Genomic DNA, 15515 nt, shown 5'->3' with positions numbered 1-15515 from the left:
CACTGAGAATCTCTCCAAGATGGGAAGATGCCATTTATGTAACTCTGTCTTTGGGCAAATTGGAAACACTGCCTGAACAGAAAACAGCTACAGTTACGTTGAACTTACAAATGTTGCAGACTACACAAAAATCTCAGCAGCTTCATAGCTGTTGTTATGAAAGCATGACGTGGACAGTGTAAAAGCTGATTTGGGCTATGTCATTTCCTACATGATCAGATTGTAGTGATTACTTACTTGTAGTGATTGGGCACTAGGAAGTTTCACCTCAAAAAACAAGTATGTCTCTGTCAAATGGAGGATTATTGGTTGTGGTGTGTCTCAGACATAGCACAGTTTTTCTCAGGGATTGTAAACTTGAGCATTGGAAAGCAATGTGAAGATTATGCTTAATTCCATATGTGCAATTCATGAAGAGGCTCTGTCTGGGTGGAGTTGGTCTCTAGGATGTTTGGACAGAATCATGGGAGTGAAAACATCTGGAATTTTGCTAATTATGTGTGACCCAAAAACTCACAGAAGTCAGTGGAAAGGCTTCCATTAATTACAGTAAGTGCTGGAGCAGAAGGTCCTTGGCCTGGTCTTTTGAAGGCCTGTGTACTCTAGCTCCCCTGTCTCCCTCAGTGTCTTCTCCAGAATTGTTTAGCAATGTGGATAACTGAATTCCTTTCCAGAAATGCCTTTCATTGACAATAATTTAAAAAAAAAAATAAGATGCGCTGGAGTGGTGTGAAATGATACATTGAAATGTGTGCCATGGGGTAGGGCAGTAAAAGGAGCTGCAGCTCAGCTTGCTGGAGCAGCTTCCCAAGCACCAGACCATTTTGTGTATTTTTTTTTTCTGTGCCTTGTTAATAGTTAATCTATGTTGTATAGAGAGAGGCTGGTGAAATAAATGTTCTGCCAACTCTTCCCTGTATGCTTCCCCAAATGAGCTCTGAAAGAACACTTTAAACAGGTCAAAATAACTTTTAAAAGCATTTTGAAAGATATTTATTTTCCTTTCTAATATAGTACCACAGAATCCCTTATCTTGAACTGTGAGAGTTCAGTTACTGATTCACCCACAGCAAGTGATTCCCATAAGTGACTGCAAGTGACATAATTCCTCATGATTTTCTCTGTTTTGACACACATACAAACACATTGTGTGGCTACAAGTGCAGAGTTTTTCTGTAACTGTTTAAAAAGTGCTGTATCTAAATTACCAAAGACTCCTGAACAAGCATGTTTCTTCTTGGTTTATAAAGGTAAACCAGGCTAAAATTAGAAGCATCAGTTGGGAATGATAAATATTCATTACCCCTGGGTGTTGGTGCAGTCGAACAGTATTGATTCTTGCTGTTGAGGATTGCATTCTATACCTGTCTGACTATGACACTGAGATATGGGTGGTGTTTGCCTTGGGACACCCTATGCTTTGGGTCTGCTGAGGCACAGCGAGGCCATGACATCAGGCATTTTCAAACCTCAGAGAATTCAAGCCATAAGTAATCTAAACCAAATGTAACATTAGCATTTCCAGACTGCTTTGGTCTGTCTTCTATCCTGTTTGTCATTCCGAGAGCCTGGATGTTACTCTGTACAATAGCAGGTCCTATTCAACACCAGGAAGTGACAGAGGATGTGGTGTTGCAGCCCAGCTGTGCTTCCCTCGGCTGCTGTAATAGGAGAGACTGCATCCAAGCCTTTGTCTTTGTCCAGCTGCACCAATTCATCCTCACTTTGGGAAGATTCCATGTTTATTCCTCTTGCACTTGCACCTGGGTGCACATAGGTGCAGCAGCAGCAGTGCTGTCAGTGACTGACAGAGAAGACACAGCAGCCAAAACCAAGTACTAGAAACATTTTTGTCTTGCAGGGAGTTCTTTGTGATCAAATTTTGTTGTTCAGTTACTTGTTCTACTGCTCACAATTGAATCTCAGCTCTGTGCTATAGACTTCTCAGAGATTTCTGTACAAATGCACAGTAATGCATTTCTGCACCTTTTAAACTGTACCAGTGGTATTTTTAGCTGTCAATAAGTGTTTATGAATCAACTTGAAAATACCTTTGTCAAAGTTCTTTTTTCTTTAAAAGAATGACTGTTCATATGCTTGGAAGTATTTACATATAGTCCTAGACTTGTCTGCCTTTATATCCTGTTCAAAGTGTTGGGAGTTGAAATGTAAAATGGAGAAAGAAAAGGATGAATGTTGGTTTGTTTTTAAATGTTAAAATACTGTGTTTCCAAAATTGTCAAACCATGTTGTCATGGTTTGACACTGGCGCAATGCCAGCGCCCCCATGAAAATGCACTTTCCCAAATAATTGCTGTGAGATGTGATCAGGAACAGAGCAGAGCAGGCCCAAGCTTAGAAATAAAGAAAAAAGAAACTTTAATAAACTACTACTACTATTAAAAAACCACAGACACTAAATCCAGGATGAAGACCCTCCAAAACACTCCTCCTCCCCTCACCCAATTTCCAAACAAACCCACAGTGAGGCACCACCCAGGATTCCTAATTAAGTTGCCACCCTTTAGATAATCAATAGTCAAAACCTCAAAGGAGAGAGAAGTCTCTCTTGCACCACAGACTCCCCCAGGAAACACAATTGCCACCCTTGTGTTTCCATGTCACACATGGCAACCGCCCGGAGAAAATCTGCCAGTGTGACACTCTCCTTTCCATGTCACAGTGCTTTCACCACCGTGCATGGACAGACTGCTCATAGGGCTCCTTTAAGGATGCTTTGCCACAGACCAAAAGAGACAACAGTTCAGTTTCTCATTTTGGGACTACAGTCCCCCCTCCATTTTCTTCCTCCCCTGGGGCCAAGGGTCTCAAGAACAGAGATCATCTTCTTCCTGAAGACAGAGGGCATCACCACACCCTCTTCAGCTTTCCTCTGTTATCTCCATTCCTCTGTTGGTAGTCACTGAAACAGGTCTCTTGGCCCACCACCACATCCCCCTAAAATGCAGTCTATGTTGCAGGAGAATTTGGTTGGGTCTATGGTTAACAAGAAAAGTCCAGCCACAAGCCACTCCATCATCTCCTCCCACCTAAAAATTCTTCTTCTAACATCTCAGGTCCCGGACTGTCTCTCTTCCACTATAGATCAAGGAGGAGTACTATTTTACAAAGCCTTCATTTTCCAGGAAATGGTTAAAGGTTCAGACTCCCTGGATGGCTGAAATCTCTGCTCGGAAGCCAATTCCCAAGGACAAGGCTGGGCACTTCCCCCCCTTCTCCTTCTCCTCCTCCGGCAAAGTTACAGGTGCCGGTCCGGACTCTCTGTCTCTTCCCTGTGGGGGGGACGACAAAGGCATCTCCGCTTCTCTCCACCCTTCTGTCCGCAGGAGCTGGCTTGGTTCCAGTCCTTCTACCCCTTGGCTCACCTCGACCAGGCCTCATGGCTTCCCCTCCCCCACCCAGCCCCTGGCTGGGCAGGGGAGGTCTGCACTCTGACTGGAACCAAAGAGAGACTGTTCCCCTGGGAGTTCCTGCTTTTAACACCCCTGTGTTCTCAGAGGTGTATCCATACCTTCAGTGGTCACTCCAGGTGCCAATATCCAAACCTGACCACTGATTGGTTTGACCCAACTTCCTGAAAAAAATCACTTCCATGTCAAACCATGAAATATGCCTGGCTTTAAATTGCAGAAATGCTGAAATCTTATGTGTTTATAAACTTCAGTGATAGGTAATATTCACTCTTGCGTGTTATTGATATACTTGTTTATTAATTTCACCACTTTCCACATCAGTACCTAGAATTCATACTCAGAGTTCGTGCTGATACAGGACTTATTCAAGTGTTACTTTTTCAGGCTTTTGCTTTTGTAGTGACGTATATTTCTTTAGCCTCTAATACAAAGAATGCACAATATTTAGCCACATGTAACACAAAAGCTAAATCATTCTTGTACGTCAGCAAAACCAACATAATTTAGTATGAGAATAACTGCTAATAAGTGTCCATACAGTACAGTGAGTGATAAATGAGCAAACACATGTACCATGGTTCGTTTTGCAAGAGCTGCAGTCTTTTCCTATTCTCCTTTCTATTGTATTGCTAAGCCACCAATAAAAATTCAGTTTTTGAGTTGTGTTATTAATGTGTGGTGGTGGAAGAAGGTGTGTCAATGTCAAATTCAGCTGAGAAATGTGATGATTAAATGTTCAGCAGCAGGTGAGCATTATGAAAAGTGGCAAAGTCCACAACAGGAGCCGCATTCAATAGCAACTTTCTGGGGTTTCCAAGTACAATTTAGTTTGACCTTGAATTAAGCACCAGTCTCTGCAAGGCAACTTGATTACCTTATCCCTAGGGTGGTCATGTAAAGTAGGTGGCATTGTTTGACTGAGGTAGTTCTATACTGTATAGGCTTAAGAAAAATATGCAGAGAATAACTCTTACCTCCTTTCTTTTCATCAGCTGCTAAGCCATGACTTCCCTGAAGTAGTTACACTTCTTTTGTTCTGCTACCCAGCAGTGCCTGTGCATTTTGGTTGTCCAGAAATGCCTTGTGCTTTTGTTGCATTGAAGTTAATTAGAGCTAATAGTAAATGATTATGTGAAACATCTTGGGAACTGAAAGACAGCAGAGCCTTTCCATGCTCTGTGTGCCCATTTGCTATTCTGTTGTTTGCACTCCCTTCTTTTATGTAATTACTTTATCCTTTTTATGTCACTAATTTCTTAAAATCACTCACAGATTGAACCCCTCTTGCTGCATTTGTCAGTCAATTCCACTGGCTGGTTTCCTGCTGTACACAGAGAAGCTTCTCCTTAGTTCCCATAGTGAATAATCTTTTGTGTAAGCAGGCCATAATGTCTTGTTTCAGGACAGGTCCTGTTAGCCAGAAGACTGCCTAGGAAATGTAAGTTTGTGTGTACTTACTTTCACAGCTATAAGGGGGTGTAAAATACAGCATGGACCCTGTGCATTTCAGGCTCTGTATGCATCTCACCTGATGCACTGGAGGAGAGGGTATGTTCAGGTAGACGTGCAATGAAGCAAAAAAAAATAAGTACAAAGGAAATTTCAGTTTTCTCTTTGAGAGATCAGGCAGGACAACACTATTAGAAATATCTAAGAAATGCTTGTGCTTAGGTGGAAAGGATTTACAAACTGAATCTGTCTCATGCAACAGAGCTTTGTTTGTCAGCTTGCTGTTGTAAAATGAGGACTGAGAAGAGATTAAATGAGACTCAGGAGCTGGGAGAAGGGGGGTGTACCTGGCCTAGCCTTTCATTTCAGTCATTTGCAGCTCACCTTAGTCGACTAAGAGAGTGGAAATGGGGCCCACATGTGGGTCTCTGTGTTCTATGTCCAGCTGGGAAGAAAAGAGATTGAAGTGAACTGGTAGATTTCTTTTGTTTTCCTGAATGTGCTTGGTGTGCTGGACTTTTCTGATGATTCAAACATTTCTATATTTGCATCTGATTCACCTCAGCTGTTAAACTGACAAAAAGACTCAGCCTGATTTAGACCTGACTAACACTTTCCCAAACAATTTTGAAGTGTGTCTTAGGCATGCATCAGCTTTTCTTTTCAATGCTAACAGAAGATAATAAATAGAAAGGATGTATCATTTAGGTTGTTGCATGTTTTTCTTTTGAACTGAGATTTTCCTCTCAGAGAGCAAAAGGAACAACCTTGCCTCCACTTGCACTGTGTTGTGCATATTGTGAATATGCATATGTGAATAAAAGGTGTAGAAATACTAGAAGGCAGAGGTGAAGAGCATCCTGGTAGTGTGAAGATGGTGGATGCCAGCAGTTAGAGCTTCTCTAGCCCTGGAGAAATGATTTTAAGGTAGATGTAGCCTGTTCAGCTGAGCTCTTGTCCAGGTTATTTCCACACACAGTGAAAGCCTTGCCAGCCATTGTCCTGGCTTTGAGGGGATTTAGTGAAGGGTTCAGATAGTGGAGGAAAAAAATGGGTGATGTGTGTTGTTGATCACTGCTTGTGGGATTTTGTGTTAAATTGCAAGTGATGAATAGGAACAGGTCAGACAGAGGGGCTGTGGCCACAGCCCAGATATCCTGCAAGGATATCTGGGCTCCCCATGTCAGGGAAAGGATATACCAAGCAGAAAGCCACTTCGTGAATTGGCAAATCTGGATGTTTTAATTTCCCATATATCTTTTGAGAAACTATCACCATTCCACTCAAAAGCCCCTTCCATAAAGTAAAAACAAAGAGAGCTTTCTCCTGAAACACTCCCATGAAGCATCTGTGTTCAGTTAGACAGAAAATTTTGCTTGGAAACATCCTGCTGGAGATGAATACCAAATTTGTTTAATAAATCATTGCCAAAAACAATCTGAAGAGATCTTAGTCGATAATTGGCTTGACAAGATTCCTCTCCAGCATATTTGCCAAGCATTAGGGGCTGCTGATTCCCTTGCCTGGAGCAGAGGGGCCCTTTGCAGCTCAGTTACAAGTGGTGCTGGCGGGCACAGAGAGCTGGGCATGCCTGAGTGACACCTGCATGCTGATGAGCCTGGCTCTGCCTTTCCCTGGGCTCCAGGGTAATCAGCATTCAGGGGCATGGGCTTGTGCAGCCACCCTTGCCATATTCTGCATATGGAAATGGGCACTTCTGCCTTGTCTCAGCTGCTTTCAGGAAGCAGCGACAAAAGGGCTCTTGATCAAGTGTACTTATTTATTTAACTGGATAAAATGAAACAATGTGCTTGAGAGCAAGAGAAAGCCTTAGTGTTCTGTAAAAAATTTCTTATTTTCAAATGTGTTTGTACAAGCTGTCCAACTAGTGTGCTGTAATCTGCAATGCCAGGTAATCAGGATGGAAATACTTCAGGGTTTTTTGCTGTTTTTATGTTACTGTTTTCCCCATCAGGAGAGATTGCCAGCCAGGATGGCACAATAGAAAAACCAAGGGAAGCACCTCTTGGCTGGTGTTCATCTACAGCAGCATTAGTTATGCAGTCATCATGTTTCATCACTTCTGAATTTTCACATTTTCATCTGAATCACTTCATGGCACAAAGACATTAAGTGGAAAGATTTTAACGACTTTGGAATAGAAGATCTTTCAACATTGATGGGGATGAACAGGAGCCCTGACTGTTGAATTCTATTGGGAAAATACTTTGAAATATCCATGATCTGGAGTTAGCTGACAGAATGCATCTTTTGAATACTGAAGGAAACCTCTTCTTAGCTTCTACTGGAGTTTTTTAAAGGCAGAAAAGTAAGAAAAAAAACCCTGACTGATTCTTCTCCTCAAAATATGAAGGAAGGAAAGTAAATTTGATTAAAGGGATTTACTTTATTTATGGTCTTCTTCATTAAATATCATCCCTTACATTTTGTGCAATTAGCCAGCTCAGTTTCCTCAAATAAATGCAATGTTAACAACATGTTCATTAGAGCTGATATATCCTGGGTAAGGAAGTGAGTTTACGTTTTGTTTTTCATCAGCAGCGTATTTTTTAGTGTCACTGATCGCAGTTAACCTTTTAAGAGGCATTTAGGATTTTAGCTGGTAGATTATGTTCACTGGAGCTGTGCTGCTCTGTGGGATGTGAAAATGTGTCTGTGAGGTGATGGTACAGGGGAAGGCTTGTGCTGGCCACACAATGGGCAGTGTTGTGGTGAGTACAGAGCTGCTGGGGTGGTGTAGCTGAGAGCATTTACTGCTTCAGCTCTCTCTCTCCTAGTGCAGTGTAATAATACCCTGCTTTAGTAGAGGTAGCAGAGATAAAAAGTCCCTGTTTCACTTTACATCAGCATTGGTGTACCTCACAAATCATCTGCTGATTTCACAATTTCTTTTGCGCTTGATTGTGTGGCACCTTAGTTTTTCATGGAACAGTCCTTTGCTGAAATGTCTTCTGATGACACATGGGCAAGCTACAGAAAAAATACGAGTTTTGATGCCATTTTCTCAGCAAGACTCACTCACAGTAGCAGAATACTTGTGCACATAGTTCTTTCAGACATATCATCTTTAGTAGAACTGAATGTTGGGCTGTATTTAGAGAACTCCTCTTAAGCTAGAAAATGACAATCACCAACTTTTCAAATGTGTGTGGGTAGAGTCTGCAGATCCAAACTGAAGCTTCCTTGCTGTAGAGAAAAAAAATCAATGACATGTTCAAATTCACAGCCAGCCTAGCTCCAGAGATTCAAATTCTTACAAACAAGCACCCTGAGCTTATGAATTTGACAAGTCTCACTTCAGATTATTTTGAAAGACAGTTTCAAATTTTACTATTTAATTCCCAAAGGATAATAGCAATCTCTGAAATTCCCAGTGATATGAGCAAGGATTTTTGAAGTACTGACTACAGTAGTTGGATTGCAAGCACAGGTAGAGCAATGAGGAAATAACACAGTGGGCTGTGGTTAACCAATGGTCTGAATGTCAGCATACTTTAAAAAAAAAATTGAAATTTGTAACATCGCAGCCTACTGGTCAGTCACCAGTATCCCAGATGCACGTGACCAGTACCTAAGCAGTGTCCTTAGAAGGGGAGGTGATGCAGTGTCTAGAATTCGTTGCTTATGGAGCTGTTAATTGGCAAAGTTTGAATTTGGCCTGGAAAACTTTCAAAATAGACTAAAATCAGATGGAAAACATGGTTAGTCATTATGGATCATGTAGTCGTTCTGTTTTATCTAGTGTGCAGCTTATTAAAGTTGATAAAATCCTCATAAAACTGCTTGAGAAATGTCATCTGAACCTAGTTGTTAAAAAACATGTAGATTAAGTGTCATAATTTGCTCTTCTAAATCATAGTAACAACTTCCTTAGAACTCAAGGCAATGTGTCAGGTGTAGCCAGGCTGTGGAGAGCAGACTGTTAGCTCTTTGTGGTTTGTATAATGTGTATATCTTTGCAGCACAAAATTGCATTAACCTTTCAGACTTACACACCACATGACGAATAGAGGACTAATTATCTTTCCACTATCACCTCTAGGTTTATTTCAAAATTACTGATTTCCAAGTTTTCACATGTTTTGAATTACCCTTATTTTGGCTTTTCATTCTCCAGCTATTAGCTTGCATGTATTCCAGTCTGAATCTTACTTTCCTGGGGGAACTCTTGCCTATTTTCTTTCGTTTCCCTAATAATATTTTCTTTAATCCACATTAGACTTTCAATTTCATTGAAACTTAATATTATGAGCAGATTGGTTGAAATGGTATTGCTGCTGATTTCCAGCTGCCTAGTGACAAAATTAATCACAACCAGGTATGTGGGCTGTTCCAAATTCCGTGTCCCTTCTTGCTCCATGCATGGTATTCAGCCACAGCCTTAATTTATGGCCTTGAACCTGTTTTTAATCCAAACCCATGCTAATATTTTTTTAATAATTAAAATTCTTCAAATATATGAAAGCTATCCCTTCAACAACCAATTCTGATTTTATATCAAAGCAAACCATGAAATCTCAGTGGTATAAATGTTAAAGCAAAATTCTTGATCATACACTCTTTTTCCAAAACTTTTTACAACATTGAGACGGTATTCAACTGTATTATATCTATATCTGAGCTTTTCTTCTACATCCCTTTTATAGTAAATGAAGCAAAAGAAGCATTTTTAGGCTATAGTTAATGGCATCCAATAGAGAAGCCTCAGTCTGTGAAGCAGAATCATGCCAGTGTCTGCCTCTTCACTGAACTTAACTGAACAGAGCTCATGTAGACACTTTACAGACAACTCACATTAAGTGAGGTGAATTCTGTACTTAATACCACATTAATTAATCTCCTTTATCAGATTAGGCTTCTAACCTCTTGCATTAACATCAGTAGCCTTTTCCATATGAATTTAAGGAATTACAATCCCTTATTGTAATATGCAAGCTACAGCCATCTCATATACCATTTGCTTACACTGAAGCAGAGATTTAGGCTTTCTGTGTGCATCAATTATAAGGGTTTACAAAAACAATCAGAAGGTTTGCAACTGAATTTTTACATCAAAATCTTAATTTTAATATAACGAAGTTGACATACACAATCGGTGTTTTTCAATGGCAGCAGCTTTTGGATGTCATGTTAGTCATTTGGAGTCAAGTTTTGTAGCTTTTCATTAAGCCTTGTTAGCAGGTTGTTCCACCCCAACACTGGGGTCAAAAAGGAGTAAGTAACAGGATTGTTAAAAGTGTTGTTTTCTTCCAAGTGCACTTGATCCTGCTTCTTAGACCAGATGGAATAAACAAGTGATCAGTGTGTTGTTTATCACGGCAGCATAGCCTCCACAATTCAGCCAGAGATTTGCAGACACTGCCTTCAACAATAAGCTCCAAGACAGGATGCTGGAGAAATCTATAAAAGTGTGTTAGAGCACTAAATTCTCACAGAAAATACCTTACATAATAAGGGTTAGGGTGACAGATCTGGGTGCTATCTCTGAGGATAAGTATCATGATAGCCACATAAACCTGATACATTGGTACAGCATAGAAAGCTGTGAATCAAGAGTCTCTATTAATGTTGAAATTTAATTTCATTGTCCCAGTCACACTATTTAAAGGTTGGTGCATAAAGAGAAGTTTTTCAGTGGTATTGAACTTCTCTACATGTCTTCCTTTTCCTTTTTGCACCCTTTGGGGCACAGCAGGGAGCAGCCTAAAAGGGTTTGTGCTGTGCTGTCTTTGCTATTCCAAGTGACAGACTTTGTTAGCACGGGAGTTTGGTCAGAGCTTGTGGGAACTGTGACCAGCTATCCCAGAGGTCCCTGACCTGATTTGTAACAAGTACATTCAGCAGATTGAAATCTTGTCCTGGAGGATTGCTGTGTCGAAATACCACTTGTGCATATCCAACTGCAAATAGAAAAGGGAATTATACCTTTTCATTTATTAGGAAGTCTGTCCATGTGTTTTATGCACAATGAAAAAAAAACCCAACAAACCTAGACACAAGGAGTTGAATACTTAGTCATTCTAGCTTTGCTTTCATTGATTTGCAGGTAGAGGGTAGATAGAGAAATTTAAAATCCTATGACCAATAAGGGGGGCTGCAGCACATAACTAAGTAAAAACAGAAACCAAACAAACCAAGAAAAACAGAAAAAATAATCTGGAAAAGAACCTGGAATTTTCACTTTTCAGTTGTCTAAAACTGAGGAGGTTCTTCAGGGGATTCTGGAGTCTGGTCTGTCTGTGCCATGGCTCAGGATGTGTGGTGCAACTCCAGTGATAATGGTGGGATTTCCTCTGTTAACACTGACAGAGCCCATACCTGTGAGTGCATTAGAGGGTTCAGACCTGAACTGCAATGAGGATAGACCCTGGCAGCTTTTGAGCTGCGAAGGGTCTTCTGCAATACCATCTTGTCATGTCACACCCTGTTGCTCATTCCAAGGCAGGGTAGCAGGTCAGAGCTGCAGGGAGCCATTCAATCAGCTTGTGCATGTAGGAGGTGCGGGAAATGCAGGGAGACAAATGTGCAGCTGAGGCAGCCACACAGGAGAGCAGAACAAAAGGTGCAGCAAAGTCAGAATGCTTTTGTAGCCATTGAATGTTGTAAAAAGCCTTGCAGAGAGCCTAGCCTGCCTGCTTGAAGCTGTTCAGGAAATGGGAGATACATAGTTCTCTCTGCTTTCTCTTTTTAACACTACATGATCTGCTGCTTCTGTGCATCCTTGAGGAGTCATTTTGGAACATACTATGTTGAAACCAGTAAAAAATGTGCTTTGATTTTATCTTCTTCCTAATGTTTACTATCACTACACTGGCCTTATGACCAGTGAGTACTGTTTGTTGTTTTTTTATTGGAAGAAAGCCCTGTGTTGAAAGTGCAAAAAGCATTTATGCTTCCCTTTTCCTCATTCAGGATGGACTTATGTGTCCATGTCTTTTGGTTACGTAGTAAAGAGGTGTGGCACATGGAATTCCTAGGCAGAGATGCCTTTCTATGGTTTAAATTCAACTTAGCAGCCAAGGCTAAATGATTAATGTCTGGCGCTGCTGTAGACTGGTCCAAACAGCATTGCAAATATGTGCTGGCCTCGAAGTACAGATTGACTGTGTTTGTGAGCCCATTATTACCTCACTTTGCCAAAGGGAGCATTCCCAGCCCAGCATTTGCTGACTCCACATACACGCTCCCCCCTCAGTTGCTGTCCACATACTCTGGGCACTTCATTGCACAAGTTTTGCCTCTCAGCACACCCCTCTGGGAGCCTGTGCAACTCACTGAGCTGGCAGGAAGATAAAACAATGTGTGTGTAAATAATTTTCCTGGGAGTTTTTTTCCTGCAGTCTTTGGAAATTGAAATAAATCAGTGAGGGATATGAGAAGCCCGAAAGCTGGTGCAAGGGGAAGGAGATTGGATATAAAGAGCAGGATGGGACCATATAGCATAGGGTTAAGAAGTAAAAGAAAGGGAGGTAGAGGAGGGAGGGGAATGGAGGTGCTTTCTTGGGGAAGTTTTTCCACCAGCCTTTCAGAATGGTTTGATTATTGAATAGGACAAGTAGCTATTGACAAAAGCTGTTGTTGAGCAAAGGCCTGTGACTACTTTGAGGAATGAGAGATATCTCTTCCTGTCATGGTATATGCCCTTGAGAATGTTCATAGAAGTATGAATTTCTGAAGTAAGTCCCCAGTGTAAATGCAGGCGATTGCAGTGAGCTCAGACAAGGCTGACTTGGGATGTTTTATCCTTTGGTAAAACGATGTGTTGTGGCTGAGCCAATGGCATTGTTCCCTGCCACTGAAAAGAGTATTCCTGATCCCAGTCCTCAGGCGGACTCCCTTCTTTGTGCTGGCTCCAGGGCTGTTGCACTCTGCTGAGCCACTTTGGCTGGCTACAACTGGAAAAACCAAATTCCAGCTTTCCTCACAGTCTAAAGCCAACTCAGTGCTTTGTCAGAGATGTGGAACTGGTATAGAAGTGAATGTGTCACTTAATAGCAGTCTGGTTTAGTTCTGTAACATTAGGTCAGAGCCACTTTGAAGGCACAGATGCTTTATATTTTATTAGACATCTGAGAAGTTAGTTTCCGAAAAGATTTCTGGTGATGTTGAGTTCTGGGGTAGAAATAATCTCATCTATTATTAAGTATTCTTGCACAGACAGTTTATTTAGAATCAAAGCTCTCTGTGCCTTTAACATGAAGACTTTTGATAAGATCTAAACTTAAAGTGGTTCACTCGAGGTCTTTGCCGTATTTAGTAAGGATTAAATAAGATCTTTCCAGTTATGTATGATAGAACTGCGTAATGAGAGCTAATGAAACCGTCAACAGAAAGTAATTTTGCTACATAATGTTGTATGATAAAATTTGAAATTTACAGAGCTTCTATCAGTTTGATTAAAGCTCATTTCATTCTTTAAATAAAGCTTCTTAGGTGCTGGAAATTGAAACTGAGAACTGGAATCTCTGGAGTATTTCCTAACAATTGTTTAAAACCATTACCTGAATCAGTTGTTATTACATGAATAGGCATCGAATTCAAAAAGGAAAAGAAACAAAAAACAAGCAAACAAAAACAACAACACAACCCACAAAGCAACCAAAATAACCCAGGGAAAATGAGCATTTCACTTTATAAATTTGAAAATCTGTAAAATTCCAGGACAACTGGATGTCATGCTGTAATTGTGATACGACTATCGCTACATATAAGCAAACTCTGCAGTTTGCAGTTTCTATAGACACTCTGTGTGTAGTCTTGTCATCGAATTGGTGTTTTATTTTGTTCAAAATGAAAGTTTCCTTCACCTAAACAAACATCTAAGTAGTTCCTGCTGGTGCAAAGTCTTACACCAGACTTGTGCCTCTTGCTGCTTGACTGCTCAGCCAGTCTGCTGCTGCTTGGCCTCAATTTTCTAGAGGCAGTTTAGTCGTAACCATGGGAGTTACTAAGTAAAATAACTAATTTAGTGGAAATAGAATTACATTTCTGAGCTAATAACTGGACAGCACGCAAGATATATGGTCTGCTCTCTATTTTGGGACTGAGAAAAGAAATTGAAAGTTCAGCTAAACTTAGAATGTATGACACTTAAAGGTTGGGCATGCAGTTTAGTAGTACAAATATTTGTTTAATGCATTTCTTTAAAATAATATTGTAATTCTCTGATACCCCTGTTGTAAATCTAGGAACTGCAGGTGATGATACAGAATAATCAATATAATTCTTTTGGATGACTTATGCATCTTTGACAGAGGATAAGTCATCTACTGCGTGGGTTTTTCTCACCTGCTGATAATCAGACTTCCAAAAAATCGATGCTTGGAGGAGAAAGAATTCAGGGATTGCAGCAAAGCACTGCAGGCTATATTCCTTCTGGTAATGAAAGCATCCAAAGGGGCAGTGCCATCTCTTTCAATTCACTAAGATTCTTTCTAGCTGTTGTAACCATTATGTCACAGTAATTCTGTGTAAAAAGGATTTGATAATGCTTTTCTCTCTGCCCTAAAAAATAGTCTTTCAGTCTACAAAAGGATGCTGTCCTTTGTGCTGTGTGCACGTAGCCATGATTTGAAGCTGTGCATAATCAGACTTCTAACTGCATTTGTTCACATTCACCTTATGAACAGGTGAAGTAGGCGTTGTCTTTTTCTAACAAAACCTCACTTCCTTCCAATTTGGCTTTCTTTATAAATGCCACTACTTGATAAAAATGCCACTACTATTCACACCACAAAATTTTCTGAGGCTCTACAGCAGATAATCAGAGAAATGAAGCTCCTGCAGTCCAATAGTCTTGGCCATATGTGTGAAAAGTTAATTTTATTGAGGCTTTAGATTTAAAGGGTTTGGCTGCTGAAATGTGCTTCGAGGCATTGAGTAAGAGTTTGATCTGATGGTGGAACGGTCCCAGTTTCAAGAGACTTTTTTTCATCATGTTGCAGACTTCTTCAGTGTCTGCTAAAGCCCAGTGTCATGGTTCAGGCTGCCCTGCTGCTCTGAAGACTAACAAGCAGAGGTGATTGGGCTGGAAGCTTTGTCTGCTTCCTGTTCTTGGAAGTTAGCTCAGATGCCAGCCCTTGTTTGCTGGTGGAAAATCTTTTGCTGCCTATCATCATAAAAGAATTAATCCAGAGCTTACTGAAAGTACTAATAAATTGGTGCTACCAAGAAATCCCTCTTAGCAGAAATCCAGGGTGCTTCTCCAGCATTGTCATTCTTTGGCTTCCAGCAACTGTGCAAGCACCAGTTGCTCCAAAATTGTTTCCAGTCTTGAGCTCAAGGTTCTAGCTCAGGTTGAGTCCCTGAGCCCCAGCCTACTCAGAAACCTTCCCAGAAAAATCTAACCCTTCTCTCCAGCAAGGCCTTTAATTTCCTGCCAACTCACTGGACTGTCAAGGCTCAGAAGGTGAATGGCTGAGGGTTTTTACACTGTTAATTATGCAAATTAGGATCCACAAAACTTTCCTTGGACTCTACTCATTCATAAAAGACTCAAATGATCTCATTTATTTTAAGTGCTGAAAAGCCACTCTAAGCTCTGTGTGTTTCAGCATTGCTTCCATGGCCTCTTGGCTGGCCCCAGCAAAAGGAATGGAATGACAAGAACAT

At 40.8% G+C, this 15515-nt stretch overlaps 1 protein-coding gene across 1 annotated transcript in view; it reads left to right on the top strand.

The window, feature by feature from the left end:
* The window catches only part of LOC137472681 (bifunctional heparan sulfate N-deacetylase/N-sulfotransferase 3), a 255554-nt gene that overhangs the window by 113989 nt on the left and 126050 nt on the right, over nucleotides 1–15515 (top strand). The window lies entirely within an intron of this gene.

The sequence above is a fragment of the Anomalospiza imberbis genome, chromosome 4 (genome assembly GCF_031753505.1).
Source record: "Anomalospiza imberbis isolate Cuckoo-Finch-1a 21T00152 chromosome 4, ASM3175350v1, whole genome shotgun sequence".
Classification (NCBI taxonomy): domain Eukaryota; kingdom Metazoa; phylum Chordata; class Aves; order Passeriformes; family Viduidae; genus Anomalospiza; species Anomalospiza imberbis.
The sequence above is the reverse complement of the archived record's forward strand: the minus strand, read 5'-3'. Positions and strand labels throughout refer to the sequence as shown.